The sequence below is a fragment of the Amia ocellicauda genome, chromosome 8, assembly GCF_036373705.1.
Source record: "Amia ocellicauda isolate fAmiCal2 chromosome 8, fAmiCal2.hap1, whole genome shotgun sequence".
NCBI classification, from domain to species: domain Eukaryota; kingdom Metazoa; phylum Chordata; class Actinopteri; order Amiiformes; family Amiidae; genus Amia; species Amia ocellicauda.
The window spans coordinates 8,242,695-8,258,077 of record NC_089857.1 but is presented as its reverse complement, the minus strand read 5'-3'; the positions used below and the strand labels follow the sequence as shown (position 1 = coordinate 8,258,077).

The 15,383-nt window shown below is 43.3% G+C and overlaps 13 non-coding genes across 13 annotated transcripts; all 13 read left to right on the top strand.

Moving 5' to 3' along the window:
* Positions 1–477: 477 nt before the first annotated feature.
* On the top strand, positions 478–596 carry LOC136757361 (5S ribosomal RNA). The gene has a single exon (XR_010819389.1). It is a non-coding gene; the product is annotated as a 5S ribosomal RNA (ribosomal RNA).
* Positions 597–1,662: 1,066 nt separating this feature from the next.
* LOC136757359 (5S ribosomal RNA) lies at positions 1,663–1,781 on the top strand. The gene has a single exon (XR_010819387.1). It is a non-coding gene; the product is annotated as a 5S ribosomal RNA (ribosomal RNA).
* Positions 1,782–2,835: 1,054 nt separating this feature from the next.
* LOC136756748 (5S ribosomal RNA) lies at positions 2,836–2,954 on the top strand. Its single transcript, XR_010818810.1, has one exon. It is a non-coding gene; the product is annotated as a 5S ribosomal RNA (ribosomal RNA).
* Positions 2,955–3,995: 1,041 nt separating this feature from the next.
* On the top strand, positions 3,996–4,114 carry LOC136756723 (5S ribosomal RNA). Its single transcript, XR_010818787.1, has one exon. It is a non-coding gene; the product is annotated as a 5S ribosomal RNA (ribosomal RNA).
* A 1,066-nt stretch (positions 4,115–5,180) lies between these two features.
* Positions 5,181–5,299, top strand: LOC136757896 (5S ribosomal RNA). Its single transcript, XR_010819711.1, has one exon. It is a non-coding gene; the product is annotated as a 5S ribosomal RNA (ribosomal RNA).
* A 1,066-nt stretch (positions 5,300–6,365) lies between these two features.
* LOC136757297 (5S ribosomal RNA) lies at positions 6,366–6,484 on the top strand. Its single transcript, XR_010819332.1, has one exon. It is a non-coding gene; the product is annotated as a 5S ribosomal RNA (ribosomal RNA).
* Positions 6,485–7,539: 1,055 nt separating this feature from the next.
* On the top strand, positions 7,540–7,658 carry LOC136756780 (5S ribosomal RNA). Its single transcript, XR_010818840.1, has one exon. It is a non-coding gene; the product is annotated as a 5S ribosomal RNA (ribosomal RNA).
* A 1,066-nt stretch (positions 7,659–8,724) lies between these two features.
* On the top strand, positions 8,725–8,843 carry LOC136757895 (5S ribosomal RNA). Its single transcript, XR_010819710.1, has one exon. It is a non-coding gene; the product is annotated as a 5S ribosomal RNA (ribosomal RNA).
* A 1,058-nt stretch (positions 8,844–9,901) lies between these two features.
* LOC136756628 (5S ribosomal RNA) lies at positions 9,902–10,020 on the top strand. The gene has a single exon (XR_010818700.1). It is a non-coding gene; the product is annotated as a 5S ribosomal RNA (ribosomal RNA).
* A 1,055-nt stretch (positions 10,021–11,075) lies between these two features.
* Positions 11,076–11,194, top strand: LOC136755853 (5S ribosomal RNA). Its single transcript, XR_010817963.1, has one exon. It is a non-coding gene; the product is annotated as a 5S ribosomal RNA (ribosomal RNA).
* A 1,066-nt stretch (positions 11,195–12,260) lies between these two features.
* LOC136757894 (5S ribosomal RNA) lies at positions 12,261–12,379 on the top strand. Its single transcript, XR_010819709.1, has one exon. It is a non-coding gene; the product is annotated as a 5S ribosomal RNA (ribosomal RNA).
* Positions 12,380–13,437: 1,058 nt separating this feature from the next.
* On the top strand, positions 13,438–13,556 carry LOC136757893 (5S ribosomal RNA). Its single transcript, XR_010819708.1, has one exon. It is a non-coding gene; the product is annotated as a 5S ribosomal RNA (ribosomal RNA).
* Positions 13,557–14,611: 1,055 nt separating this feature from the next.
* LOC136755852 (5S ribosomal RNA) lies at positions 14,612–14,730 on the top strand. The gene has a single exon (XR_010817962.1). It is a non-coding gene; the product is annotated as a 5S ribosomal RNA (ribosomal RNA).
* Positions 14,731–15,383: the final 653 nt, after the last annotated feature.

The following is a 15,383-nucleotide window of genomic DNA, read 5'->3' as shown; positions in this document are numbered from 1 at the left end:
GTTTGTTTCTCTTCATATGTTTTACTGGTTTACATTTGTCTCAGCAACCTGTTGAATGATTCTTCTGCTTTCAAAACAAAATGACAACAGGATGAATGCACACACTTGAAAATACAATACATGCAATGTTATGCATCATAGTGATGCAACCTCCTTTCAGTTTCATACTGCATGTCAATTGAAATCCTTACTGAAATGCACACCTTCTCAAGATTGCGCTTGACTGGCGTGTCAGGCACTCAATTACAGCTGTTTTATCAAGACAATGTGTTTTTTTTTGTAAAATATAGTTCCGGTCTGGTGTGGCACCCCAGCTAACGCACAACGTTGCCACAACATGGCGTGTTAGCAGGGACTGTCTGCGGCGCGCTGCTGTGTCCCGGGCTTTAGAGTAGAGAGACAGTTCAACTGTAAGTATGAACGGCAGAAACGGATATTGCCTTCCCTTTAAGTAGAGCATCAGGGACAGCCTCCCTGGCTTACGGCCATACTAGCCTGAATACGCCCGATCTCGTCCGATCTCGGAAACCAAGCAGGCTCGGGCCTGGTCGGTACTTGGATGGGGGACCGCCTGGGAATACCAGGTGCTGTAAGCTTTTGCACCTTTTACACACCAGAGGGCGACAAATCACGAGTTTTAACTTTGGATACACACAATTTCATCATTATTTCAGATTTTACTTCCCCAAATACACAGGCATACAATAGATCTTGTTCTCCAACGTAAACGGTCCCTAGTAACTAGGGTACATTCGTAAATAAATTGAGCATCATGGCTAGAAGTGACTAAATGTTGCCTAATCTTTCTCATCAAGAAATGACACAATTACAGCAACACAAAAAGGAACTCCACCGGACAAAGTTCAGTGCTCACAAGGAGCCTCATTCAACACACACGGTTCCATTCCCATTCATGCAAAGCACGAAAGTGTAAAACTTGGGAACATACTTGAGAGCAAAGATCACATTCAATCTCATTCAAGGCACGGATGTGAATGCAACGGGATGAAATTACTGAAATGATGCCTGCCCTCGAACTGTGATGATGGACTACCCGACTCACCAATAATATTGGCTTCTGGTGTATTGAAGTACAGGAGCTGCTGGATTTGTGTGTTTTCTTACCCCCTCACCATAGTTTGTCAAATGTTTAAACAACTGAACTTATATTCAAGGTTTGTTTCTCTTCATATGTTTTACTGGTTTACATTTGTCTCAGCAACCTGTTGAATGATTCTTCTGCTTTCAAAACAAAATGACAACAGGATGAATGCACACACTTGAAAATACAATACATGCAATGTTATGCATCATAGTGATGCAACCTCCTTTCAGTTTCATACTGCATGTCAATTGAAATCCTTACTGAAATGTACACCTTCTCAAGATTGCGCTTGACTGGCGTGTCAGGCACTCAATTACAGCTGTTTTATCAAGACAATGTGTTCGTTTTGTAAAATATAGTTCCGGTCTGGTGTGGCACCCCAGCTAACGCACAACGTTGCCACAACGTTGCCACAACGTGGCGTGTTAGCAGGGACTGTCTTTTCTTCGCCGGTGTGTCCCGGACTTTAGAGTAGAGAGACAGTTCAACTGCAAGTATGAGCGGCAGAAACGGATATTGCCTTCCCTTTAAGTAGTGCGTCAGGGACAGCCTCTCTGGCTTACGGCCATACTAGCCTGAATACGCCCGATCTCGTCCGATCTCAGAAGCTAAGCAGGCTCTGGCTTGGTTAGTACTTGGATGGGAGACTGCCTGGGAATACCAGGTGCTGTAAGCTTTTGCATCTTTTACACACCAGAGGGCGACAAATCACGAGTTTTAACTTTGGATACACGCAATTTCATCATTATTTCAGATTTTACTTCCCCAAATACACAGGCATACAATAGATCTTGTTCTCCAACGTAAACGGTCCCTAGTAACTAGCGTACATTCGTAAATAAATTGAGCATCATGGCTAGAAGTGACTAAATGTTGCCTAATCTTTCTCATCAAGAAATGACACAATTACAGCAACACAAAAAGGAACTCCACTGGACAAAGTTCAGTGCTCACAAGGAGCTTCATTCAACACACACGGTTCCATTCCCATTCATGCAAAGCATGAAAGTGTAAAACTTGGAAATATACTTGAGAGTAAAGATCACATTCAATCTCATTCAAGGCACGGATGTGAATGCAACGGGATGAAATTACTGAAATGATGCCTGCCCTCGAACTGTGATGATGGACTGCCCGACTCGCCAATAATATTGGGTTTTGGTGTATTGAAATACAGGAGCTGCTGGATTTGTGTGTTTTCTTACCCCCTCACCATAGTTTGTCAAATGTTTAAACAACTGAACTTATATTCAAGGTTTGTTTCTCTTCATATGTTTTACTGGTTAAATTTGTCTCAGCAACCTGTTGAATGATTCTTCTGCTTTCAAATTAAAATGACAACAGGATGAATGCACACACATGAAAATACAATACATGCAATGTTATGCATCATAGTGATGCAACCTCCTTTCAGTTTCATACTGCATGTCAATTGAAATCCTTACTGAAATGCACACCTTCTCAAGATTGCGCTTGACTGGCGTGTCAGGCACTCAATTACAGCTGTTTTATCAAGACAATGTGTTCGTTTTGTAAAATATAGTTCCGGTCTGGTGTGGCACCCCAGCTAACGCACAACGTTGCCACAACGTTTCGTGTTAGCAGGGACTGTCTACGGCGCGCTGGTGTGTCCCGGACTTTAGAGTAGAGAGACAGTTCAACTGCAAGTATGAGCGGCAGAAACGGATATTGCCTTCCCTTTAAGTAGAGCGTCAGGGACAGCCTCCCTGGCTTACGGCCATACTAGCCTGAATACGCCCGGTCTCGTCCGATCTCGGAAGCTAAGCAGGCTCGGGCCTGGTCAGTACTTGAATGGGAGACCGCCTGGGAATACCAGGTGCTGTAAGCTTTTGCACACCAGAGGGCGACAAATCACGAGTTTTAACTTTGGATACACGCAATTTCATCATTATTTCAGATTTGACTTCCCCAAATACACAGGCATACAATAGATCTTGTTCTCCAACGTAAACGGTCTCTAGTAACTAGGGTACATTCGTAAATAAATTGAGCATCATGGCTAGAAGTGACTAAATGTTGCCTAATCTTTCTCATCGAGAAATGACACAATTACAGCAACACAAAAAGGAACTCCACCGGACAAAGTTCAGTGCTCACAAGGAGCCTCATTCAACACACACGGTTCCATTCCCATTCATGCAAAGCACGAAAGTGTAAAACTTGGGAACATACTTGAGAGCAAAGATCACATTCAATCTCATTCAAGGCACGGATGTGAATGCAACGGGATGAAATTACTGAAATGATGCCTGCCCTCGAACTGTGATGATGGACTACCCGACTCGCCAATAATATTGGCTTCTGGTGTATTGAAATACAGGAGCTGCTGGATTTGTGTCATTTCTTACCCCCTCACCATAGTTTGTCAAATGTTTAAACAACTGAACTTATATTCAAGGTTTGTTTCTCTTCATATGTTTTACTGGTTTACATTTGTCTCAGCAACCTGTTGAATGATTCTTCTGCTTTCAAAACAAAATGACAACAGGATGAATGCACACACTTGAAAATACAATACATGCAATGTTATGCATCATAGTGATGCAACCTCCTTTCAGTTTCATACTGCATGTCAATTGAAATCCTTACTGAAATGCACACCTTCTCAAGATTGCGCTTGAATGGCGTGTCAGGCACTCAATTACAGCTGTTTTATCAAGACAATGTGTTCGTTTTGTAATACATAGGTCTGGTGTGGCACCCCAGCTAACGCACAACGTTGCCACAACGTTTCGTGTTAGCAGGGACTGTCTGCGGCGTGCTGGTGTGTCCCGGACTTTAGAGTAGAGAGACAGTTCAACTGTAAGTATGAGCGGCAGAAACGGATATTGCCTTCCCTTTAAGTAGAGCGTCAGGGACAGCCTCCCTGGCTTACGGCCATACTAGCCTGAATACGCCCGATCTCGTCCGATCTCGGAAACTAAGCAGGCTCGGGCCTGGTCAGTACTTGGATGGGAGACCGCCTGGGAATACCAGGTGCTGTAAGCTTTTGCATCTTTTACACACCAGAGGGCGACAAATCACGAGTTCTAACTTTGGATACACGCAATTTCATCATTATTTCAGATTTGACTTCCCCAAATACACAGGCATACAATAGATCTTGTTCTCCAATGTAAACGGTCCCTAGTAACTAGGGTACATTCGTAAATAAATTGAGCATCATGGCTAGAAGTGACTAAATGTTGCCTAATCTTTCTCATCGAGAAATGACACAATTACAGCAACACAAAAAGGAACTCCACCGGACAAAGTTCAGTGCTCACAAGGAGCCTCATTCAACACACACGGTTCCATTCCCATTCATGCAAAGCACGAAAGTGTAAAACTTGGGAACATACTTGAGAGCAAAGATCACATTCAATCTCATTCAAGGCACGGATGTGAATGCAACGGGATGAAATTACTGAAATGATGCCTGCCCTCGAACTGTGATGATGGACTACCCGACTCGCCAATAATATTGGGTTCTGGTGTATTGAAATACAGGAGCTGCTGGATTTGTGTGTTTTCTTACCCCCTCACCATAGTTTGTCAAATGTTTAAACAACTGAACTTATATTCAAGGTTTGTTTCTCTTCATATGTTTTACTGGTTTACATTTGTCTCAGCAACCTGTTGAATGATTCTTCTGCTTTCAAAACAAAATGACAACAGGATGAATGCACACACTTGTAAAAACAATACATGCAATGTTATGCATCATAGTGATGCAACCTCCTTTCAGTTTCATACTGCATGTCAATTGAAATCCTTACTGAAATGCACACCTTCTCAAGATTGCGCTTGACTGGCGTGTCAGGCACTCAATTACAGCTGTTTTATCAAGACAATGTGTTCGTTTTGTAATATATAGTTCCGGTCTGGTGTGGCACCCCAGCTAACGCACAACGTTGCCACAATGTTGCCACAACGTGGCGTGTTAGCAGGGACTGTCTGCGGCGCGCTGGTGTGTCCCGGGCTTTAGAGTAGAGAGACAGTTCAACTGTAAGTATGAACGGCAGAAACGGATATTGCCTTCCCTTTAAGTAGAGCGTCAGGGACAGCATTCCTAGCTTACGGCCATACTAGCCTGAATACGCCCGATCTCGTCCGATCTCGGAAGCTAAGCAGGCTCGGGCCTGGTCAGTACTTGGATGGGAGACCGCCTGGGAATACCAGGTGCTGTAAGCTTTTGCATCTTTTACACACCAGAGTGCGACATATCACGAGTTTTAACTTTGGATACACGCAATTTCATCATTATTTCAGATTTGACTTCCCCAAATACACAGGCATACAATAGATCTTGTTCTCCAATGTAAACGGTCCCTAGTAACTAGGGTACATTCATAAATAAATTGAGCATCATGGCTAGAAGTGACTAAATGTTGCCTAATCTTTCTCATCGAGAAATGACACAATTACAGCAACACAAAAAGGAACTCCACCGGACAAAGTTCAGTGCTCACAAGGAGCCTCATTCAACACACACGGTTCCATTCCCATTCATGCAAAGCACGAAAGTGTAAAACTTGGGAACATACTTGAGAGCAAAGATCACATTCAATCTCATTCAAGGCACGGATGTGAATGCAACAAGATGAAATTACTGAAATGATGCCTGCCCTCGAACTGTGATGATGGACTACCCGACTCGCCAATAATATTGGGTTCTGGTGTATTGAAATACAGGAGCTGCTGGATTTGTGTGTTTTCTTACCCCCTCACCATAGTTTGTCAAATGTTTAAACAACTGAACTTATATTCAAGGTTTGTTTCTCTTCATATGTTTTACTGGTTTACATTTGTCTCAGCAACCTGTTGAATGATTCTTCTGCTTTCAAAACAAAATGACAACAGGATGAATGCACACACTTGAAAATACAATACATGCAATGTTATGCATCATAGTGATGCAACCTCCTTTCAGTTTCATACTGCATGTCAATTTAAATCCTTACTGAAATGCACACCTTCTCAAGATTGCGCTTGACTGGCGTGTCAGGCACTCAATTACAGCTGTTTTATCAAGACAATGTGTTCGTTTTGTAATATATAGTTCCGGTCTGGTGTGGCACCCCAGCTAACGCACAACGTTGCCACAATGTTGCCACAACGTGGCGTGTTAGCAGGGACTGTCTGCGGCGCGCTGGTGTGTCCCGGGCTTTAGAGTAGAGAGACAGTTCAACTGTAAGTATGAACGGCAGAAACGGATATTGCCTTCCCTTTAAGTAGAGCGTCAGGGACAGCCTCCCTGGCTTACGGCCATACTAGCCTGAATACGCCCGATCTCGTCCGATCTTGGAAGCTAAGCAGGCTTGGGCCTGGTCAGTACTTGGATGGGAGACTGCCTGGAAATACCAGGTGCTGTAAGCTTTTGCATCTTTTACACACCAGAGGGCGACAAATCACGAGTTTTAACTTTGGATACACGCAATTTCATCATTATTTCAGATTTGACTTCCCCAAATACACAGGCATACAATAGATCTTGTTCTCCAACGTAAACGGTCCCTAGTAACTAGGGTACATTCGTAAATAAATTGAGCATCATGGCTAGAAGTGACTAAATGTTGCCTAATCTTTCTCATCGAGAAATGACACAATTACAGCAACACAAAAAGGAACTCCACCGGACAAAGTTCAGTGCTCACAAGGAGCTTCATTCAACACATACGGTTCCATTCCCATTCATGCAAAGCACGAAAGTGTAAAACTTGGGAACATACTTGAGAGCAAAGATCACATTCAATCTCATTCAAGGCACGGATGTGAATGCAACGGGATGAAATTACTGAAATTATGCCTGCCCTCGAACTGTGATGATGGACTACCCGACTCGCCAATAATATTGGGTTCTGGTGTATTGAAGTACAGGAGCTGCTGGATTTGTGTGTTTTCTTACCCCCTCACCATAGTTTGTCAAATGTTTAAACAACTGAACTTATATTCAAGGTTTGTTTCTCTTCATATGTTTTACTGGTTTACATTTGTCTCAGCAACCTGTTGAATGATTCTTCTGCTTTCAAAACAAAATGACAACAGGATGAATGCACACACTTGAAAATACAATACATGCAATGTTATGCATCATAGTGATGCAACCTCCTTTCAGTTTCATACTGCATGTCAATTGAAATCCTTACTGAAATGCACACCTTCTCAAGATTGCGCTTGACTGGCGTGTCAGGCACTCAATTACAGCTGTTTTATCAAGACAATGTGTTCGTTTTGTAATATATAGTTCCGGTCTGGTGTGGCACCCCAGCTAACGCACAACGTTGCCACAACGTTTCGTGTTAGCAGGGACTGTCTGCGGCGCGCTGGTGTGTCCCGGACTTTAGAGTAGAGAGACAGTTCAATTGCAAGTATGAGCGGCAGAAACGGATATTGCCTTCCCTTTAAGTAGAGCGTCAGGGACAGCCTCTCTGGCTTACGGCCATACTAGCCTGAATACGCCCGATCTCATCCGATCTCGGAAGCTAAGCAGGCTCGGGCCTGGTCAGTACTTGGATGTGAGACCGCCTGGGAATACCAGGTGCTGTAAGCTTTTGCATCTTTTACACACCAGAGGGCGACAAATCACGAGTTTTAACTTTGGATACACGCAATTTCATCATTATTTCAGATTTGACTTCCCCAAATACACAGGCATACAATAGATCTTGTTCTCCAACGTAAACGGTCCCTAGTAACTAGTGTACATTCGTAAATAAATTGAGCATCATGGCTAGAAGTGACTAAATGTTGCCTAATCTTTCTCATCGAGAAATGACACAATTACAGCAACACAAAAAGGAACTCCACCGGACAAAGTTCAGTGCTCACAAGGAGCCTCATTCAACACACACGGTTCCATTCCCATTCATGCAAAGCACGAAAGTGTAAAACTTGGGACAATACTTGAGAGCAAAGATCACATTCAATCTCATTCAAGGCACGGATGTGAATGCAACGGGATGAAATTACTGAAATGATGCCTGCCCTCGAACTGTGATGATGGACTACCCGACTCGCCAATAATATTGGGTTCTGGTGTATTGAAATACAGGAGCTGCTGGATTTGTGTGTTTTCTTACCCCCTCACCATAGTTTGTCAAATGTTTAAACAACTGAACTTATATTCAAAGTTTGTTTCTCTTCATATGTTTTACTGGTTTACATTTGTCTCAGCAACCTGTTGAATGATTCTTCTGCTTTCAAAACAAAATGACAACAGGATGAATGCACACACTTGAAAATACAATACATGCAATGTTATGCATCATAGTGATGCAACCTCCTTTCAGTTTCATACTGCATGTCAATTGAAATCCTTACTGAAATGCACACCTTCTCAAGATTGCGCTTGACTGGCGTGTCAGGCACTCAATTACAGCTGTTTTATCAAGACAATGTGTTCGTTTTGTAATATATAGTTCCGGTCTGGTGTGGCACCCCAGCTAACGCACAACGTTGCCACAATGTTGCCACAACGTGGCGTGTTAGCAGGGACTATCTGCGGCGCGCTGCTGTGTCCCGGGCTTTAGAGTAGAGAGACAGTTCAACTGTAAGTATGAACGGCAGAAACGGATATTGCCTTCCCTTTAAGTAGAGCGTCAGGGACAGCCTTTCTGGCTTACGGCCATACTAGCCTGAATACGCCCGATCTCGTCCGATCTCGGAAGCTAAGCAGGCTCGGGCCTGGTCAGTACTTGGATGGGAGACCGCCTGGGAATACCAGGTGCTGTAAGCTTTTGCATCTTTTACACACCAGAGGGCGACAAATCACGAGTTTTAACTTTGGATACACGCAATTTCATCATTATTTCAGATTTGACTTCCCCAAATACACAGGCATACAATAGATCTTGTTCTCCAACGTAAACGGTCCCTAGTAACTAGGGTACATTCATAAATAAATTGAGCATCATGGCTAGAAGTGACTAAATGTTGCCTAATCTTTCTCATCGAGAAATGACACAATTACAGCAACACAAAAAGGAACTCCACCGGACAAAGTTCAGTGCTCACAAGGAGCCTCATTCAACACACACGGTTCCATTCCCATTCATGCAAAGCACGAAAGTGTAAAACTTGGGAACATACTTGAGAGCAAAGATCACATTCAATCTCATTCAAGGCACGGATGTGAATGCAACGGGATGAAATTACTGAAATGATGCCTGCCCTCGAACTGTGATGATGGACTACCCGACTCGCCAATAATATTGGGTTCTGGTGTATTGAAATACAGGAGCTGCTGGATTTGTGTGTTTTCTTACCCCCTCACCATAGTTTGTCAAATGTTTAAACAACTGAACTTATATTCAAGGTTTGTTTCTCTTCATATGTTTTACTGGTTTACATTTGTCTCAGCAACCTCAGCAAAAATGATTCTTCTACTTTCAAAACAAAATGACAACAGGATGAATGCACACACTTGAAAATACAATACATGCAATGTTATGCATCATAGTGATGCAACCTCCTTTCAGTTTCATACTGCATGTCAATTGAAATCCTTACTGAAATGCACACCTTCTCAAGATTGCGCTTGACTGGCGTGTCAGGCACTCAATTACAGCTGTTTTATCAAGACAATGTGTTCGTTTTGTAATATATAGTTCCGGTCTGGTGTGGCACCCCAGCTAACGCACAACGTTGCCACAACGTTTCGTGTTAGCAGGGACTGTCTGCGGCGCGCTGGTGTGTCCCGGACTTTAGAGTAGAGAGACAGTTCAACTGCAAGTATGAGCGGCAGAAACGGATATTGCCTTCCCTTTAAGTAGAGCATCAGGGACAGCCTCCCTGGCTTACGGCCATACTAGCCTGAATACGCCCGATCTTGTCCGATCTCGGAAGCTAAGCAGGCTCGGGCCTGGTCAGTACTTGGATGGGAGACCGCCTGGGAATACCAGGTGCTGTAAGCTTTTGCATCTTTTACACACCAGAGGGCGACAAATCACGAGTTTTAACTTTGGATACACGCAATTTCATCATTATTTCAGATTTGACTTCCCCAAATACACAGGCATACAATAGATCTTGTTCTCCAACGTAAACGGTCCCTAGTAACTAGGGTACATTCGTAAATAAATTGAGCATCATGGCTAGAAGTGACTAAATGTTGCCTAATCTTTCTCATCGAGAAATTACACAATTACAGCAACACAAAAAGGAACTCCACCGGACAAAGTTCAGTGCTCACAAGGAGCCTCATTCAACACACACGGTTCCATTCCCATTCATGCAAAGCACGAAAGTGTAAAACTTGGGAACATACTTGAGAGCAAAGATCACATTCAATCTCATTCAAGGCACGGATGTGAATGCAACGGGATGAAATTACTGAAATGATGCCTGCCCTCGAACTGTGATGATGGACTACCCGACTCGCCAATAATATTGGGTTCTGGTGTATTGAAATACAGGAGCTGCTGGATTTGTGTGTTTTCTTACCCCCTCACCATAGTTTGTCAAATGTTTAAACAACTGAACTTATATTCAAGGTTTGTTTCTCTTCATATGTTTTACTGGTTTACATTTGTCTCAGCAACCTGTTGAATGATTCTTCTGCTTTCAAAACAAAATGACAACAGGATGAATGCACACACTTGAAAATACAATACATGCAATGTTATGCATCATAGTGATGCAACCTCCTTTCAGTTTCATACTGCATGTCAATTGAAATCCTTACTGAAATGCACACCTTCTCAAGATTGCGCTTGACTGGCGTGTCAGGCACTCAATTACAGCTGTTTTATCAAGACAATGTGTTCGTTTTGTAATATATAGTTCCGGTCTGGTGTGGCACCCCAGCTAACGTACAACGTTGCCACAACGTTTCGTGTTAGCAGGGACTGTCTGCGGCGCGCTGGTGTGTCCCGGACTTTAGAGTAGAGAGACAGTTCAACTGCAAGTATGAGCGGCAGAAACGGATATTGCCTTCCCTTTAAGTAGAGCGTCAGGGACAGCCTCCCTGGCTTACGGCCATACTAGCCTGAATACGCCCGATCTCGTCCGATCTCGGAAGCTAAGCAGGCTCGGGCCTGGTCAGTACTTGGATGGGAGACCACCTGGGAAAACCAGGTGCTGTAAGCTTTTGCATCTTTTACACACCAGAGGGCGACAAATCACGAGTTTTAACTTTGGATACACGCAATTTCATCATTATTTCAGATTTGACTTCCCCAAATACACAGGCATACAATAGATCTTGTTCTCCAACGTAAACGGTCCCTAGTAACTAGGGTACATTCGTAAATAAATTGAGCATCATGGCTAGAAGTGACTAAATGTTGCCTAATCTTTCTCATCGAGAAATGACACAATTACAGCAACACAAAAAGGAACTCCACCGGACAGAGTTCAGTGCTCACAAGGAGCCTCATTCAACACACACGGTTCCATTCCCATTCATGCAAAGCACGAAAGTGTAAAACTTGGGAACATACTTGAGAGCAAAGATCACATTCAATCTCATTCAAGGCACGGATGTGAATGCAACGGGATGAAATTACTGAAATGATGCCTGCCCTCGAACTGTGATGATGGACTACCCGACTCGCCAATAATATTGGGTTCTGGTGTATTGAAATACAGGAGCTGCTGGATTTGTGTGTTTTCTTACCCCCTCACCATAGTTTGTCAAATGTTTAAACAACTGAACTTATATTCAAGGTTTGTTTCTCTTCATATGTTTTACTGGTTTACATTTGTCTCAGCAACCTGTTGAATGATTCTTCTGCTTTCAAAACAAAATGACAACAGGATGAATGCACACACTTGAAAATACAATACATGCAATGTAATGCATCATAGTGATGCAACCTCCTTTCAGTTTCATACTGCATGTCAATTGAAATCCTTACTGAAATGCACACCTTCTCAAGATTGCGCTTGACTGGCGTGTCAGGCACTCAATTACAGCTGTTTTATCAAGAGAATGTGTTCGTTTTGTAATATATAGTTCCGGTCTGGTGTGGCACCCCAGCTAACGCACAACGTTGCCACAATGTTGCCACAACGTGGCGTGTTATCAGGGACTGTCTGCGGCGCGCTGGTGTGTCCCGGGCTTTAGAGTAGAGAGACAGTTCAACTGTAAGTATGAACGGCAGAAACGGATATTGCCTTCCCTTTAAGTAGAGCGTCAGGGACAGCCTCCCTGGCTTACGGCCATACTAGCCTGAATACGCCCGATCTCGTCCGATCTCGGAAGCTAAGCAGGCTCGGGCCTGGTCAGTACTTGGATGGGAGACCGCCTGGGAATACCAGGTGCTGTAAGCTTTTGCATCTTTTACACACCAGAGGGCGACAAATCACGAGTTTTAACTTTGGATACACGCAATTTCATCATTATTTCAGATTTGACTTCCCCAAATACACAGGCATACAATAGATCTTGTTCTCCAACGTAAACGGTCCCTAGTAACTAGGGTACATTCATAAATAAATTGAGCATCATGGCTAGAAGTGACTAAATGTTGCCTAATCTTTCTCATCGAGAAATGACACAATTACAGCAACACAAAAAGGAACTCCACCGGACAAAGTTCAGTGCTCACAAGGAGCCTCATTCAACACACACGGTTCCATTCCCATTCATGCAAAGCACGAAAGTGTAAAACTTGGGAACATACTTGAGAGCAAAGATCACATTCAATCTCATTCAAGGCACGGATGTGAATGCAACGGGATGAAATTACTGAAATGATGCCTGCCCTCGAACTGTGATGATGGACTACCCGACTCGCCAATAATATTGGGTTCTGGTGTATTGAAATACAGGAGCTGCTGGATTTGTGTGTTTTCTTACCCCCTCACCATAGTTTGTCAAATGTTTAAACAACTGAACTTATATTCAAGGTTTGTTTCTCTTCATATGTTTTACTGGTTTACATTTGTCTCAGCAACCTCAGCAAAAATGATTCTTCTACTTTCAAAACAAAATGACAACAGGATGAATGCACACACTTGAAAATACAATACATGCAATGTTATGCATCATAGTGATGCAACCTCCTTTCAGTTTCATACTGCATGTCAATTGAAATCCTTACTGAAATGCACACCTTCTCAAGATTGCGCTTGACTGGCGTGTCAGGCACTCAATTACAGCTGTTTTATCAAGACAATGTGTTCGTTTTGTAATATATAGTTCCGGTCTGGTGTGGCACCCCAGCTAACGCACAACGTTGCCACAACGTTTCGTGTTAGCAGGGACTGTCTGCGGCGCGCTGGTGTGTCCCGGACTTTAGAGTAGAGAGACAGTTCAACTGCAAGTATGAGCGGCAGAAACGGATATTGCCTTCCCTTTAAGTAGAGCGTCAGGGACAGCCTCCCTGGCTTACGGCCATACTAGCCTGAATACGCCCGATCTCGTCCGATCTCGGAAGCTAAGCAGGCTCGGGCCTGGTCAGTACTTGGATGGGAGACCGCCTGGGAATACCAGGTGCTGTAAGCTTTTGCATCTTTTACACACCAGAGGGCGACAAATCACGAGTTTTAACTTTGGATACTCGCAATTTCATCATTATTTCAGATTTGACTTCCCCAAATACACAGGCATACAATAGATCTTGTTCTCCAACGTAAACGGTCCCTAGTAACTAGGGTACATTCGTAAATAAATTGAGCATCATGGCTAGAAGTGACTAAATGTTGCCTAATCTTTCTCATCGAGAAATTACACAATTACAGCAACACAAAAAGGAACTCCACCGGACAAAGTTCAGTGCTCACAAGGAGCCTCATTCAACACACACGGTTCCATTCCCATTCATGCAAAGCACGAAAGTGTAAAACTTGGGAACATACTTGAGAGCAAAGATCACATTCAATCTCATTCAAGGCACGGATGTGAATGCAACGGGATGAAATTACTGAAATGATGCCTGCCCTCGAACTGTGATGATGGACTACCCGACTCGCCAATAATATTGGGTTCTGGTGTATTGAAATACAGGAGCTGCTGGATTTGTGTGTTTTCTTACCCCCTCACCATAGTTTGTCAAATGTTTAAACAACTGAACTTATATTCAAGGTTTGTTTCTCTTCATATGTTTTACTGGTTTACATTTGTCTCAGCAACCTGTTGAATGATTCTTCTGCTTTCAAAACAAAATGACAACAGGATGAATGCACACACTTGAAAATACAATACATGCAATGTTATGCATCATAGTGATGCAACCTCCTTTCAGTTTCATACTGCATGTCAATTGAAATCCTTACTGAAATGCACACCTTCTCAAGATTGCGCTTGACTGGCGTGTCAGGCACTCAATTACAGCTGTTTTATCAAGACAATGTGTTCGTTTTGTAATATATAGTTCCGGTCTGGTGTGGCACCCCAGCTAACGTACAACGTTGCCACAACGTTTCGTGTTAGCAGGGACTGTCTGCGGCGCGCTGGTGTGTCCCGGACTTTAGAGTAGAGAGACAGTTCAACTGCAAGTATGAGCGGCAGAAACGGATATTGCCTTCCCTTTAAGTAGAGCGTCAGGGACAGCCTCCCTGGCTTACGGCCATACTAGCCTGAATACGCCCGATCTCGTCCGATCTCGGAAGCTAAGCAGGCTCGGGCCTGGTCAGTACTTGGATGGGAGACCACCTGGGAAAACCAGGTGCTGTAAGCTTTTGCATCTTTTACACACCAGAGGGCGACAAATCACGAGTTTTAACTTTGGATACACGCAATTTCATCATTATTTCAGATTTGACTTCCCCAAATACACAGGCATACAATAGATCTTGTTCTCCAACGTAAACGGTCCCTAGTAACTAGGGTACATTCGTAAATAAATTGAGCATCATGGCTAGAAGTGACTAAATGTTGCCTAATCTTTCTCATCGAGAAATGACACAATTACAGCAACACAAAAAGGAACTCCACCGGACAGAGTTCAGTGCTCACAAGGAGCCTCATTCAACACACACGGTTCCATTCCCATTCATGCAAAGCACGAAAGTGTAAAACTTGGGAACATACTTGAGAGCAAAGATCACATTCAATCTCATTCAAGGCACGGATGTGAATGCAACGGGATGAAATTACTGAAATGATGCCTGCCCTCGAACTGTGATGATGGACTACCCGACTCGCCAATAATATTGGGTTCTGGTGTATTGAAATACAGGAGCTGCTGGATTTGTGTGTTTTCTTACCCCCTCACCATAGTTTGTCAAATGTTTAAACAACTGAACTTATATTCAAGGTTTGTTTCTCTTCATATGTTTTACTGGTTTACATTTGTCTCAGCAACCTGTTGAATGATTCTTCTGCTTTCAA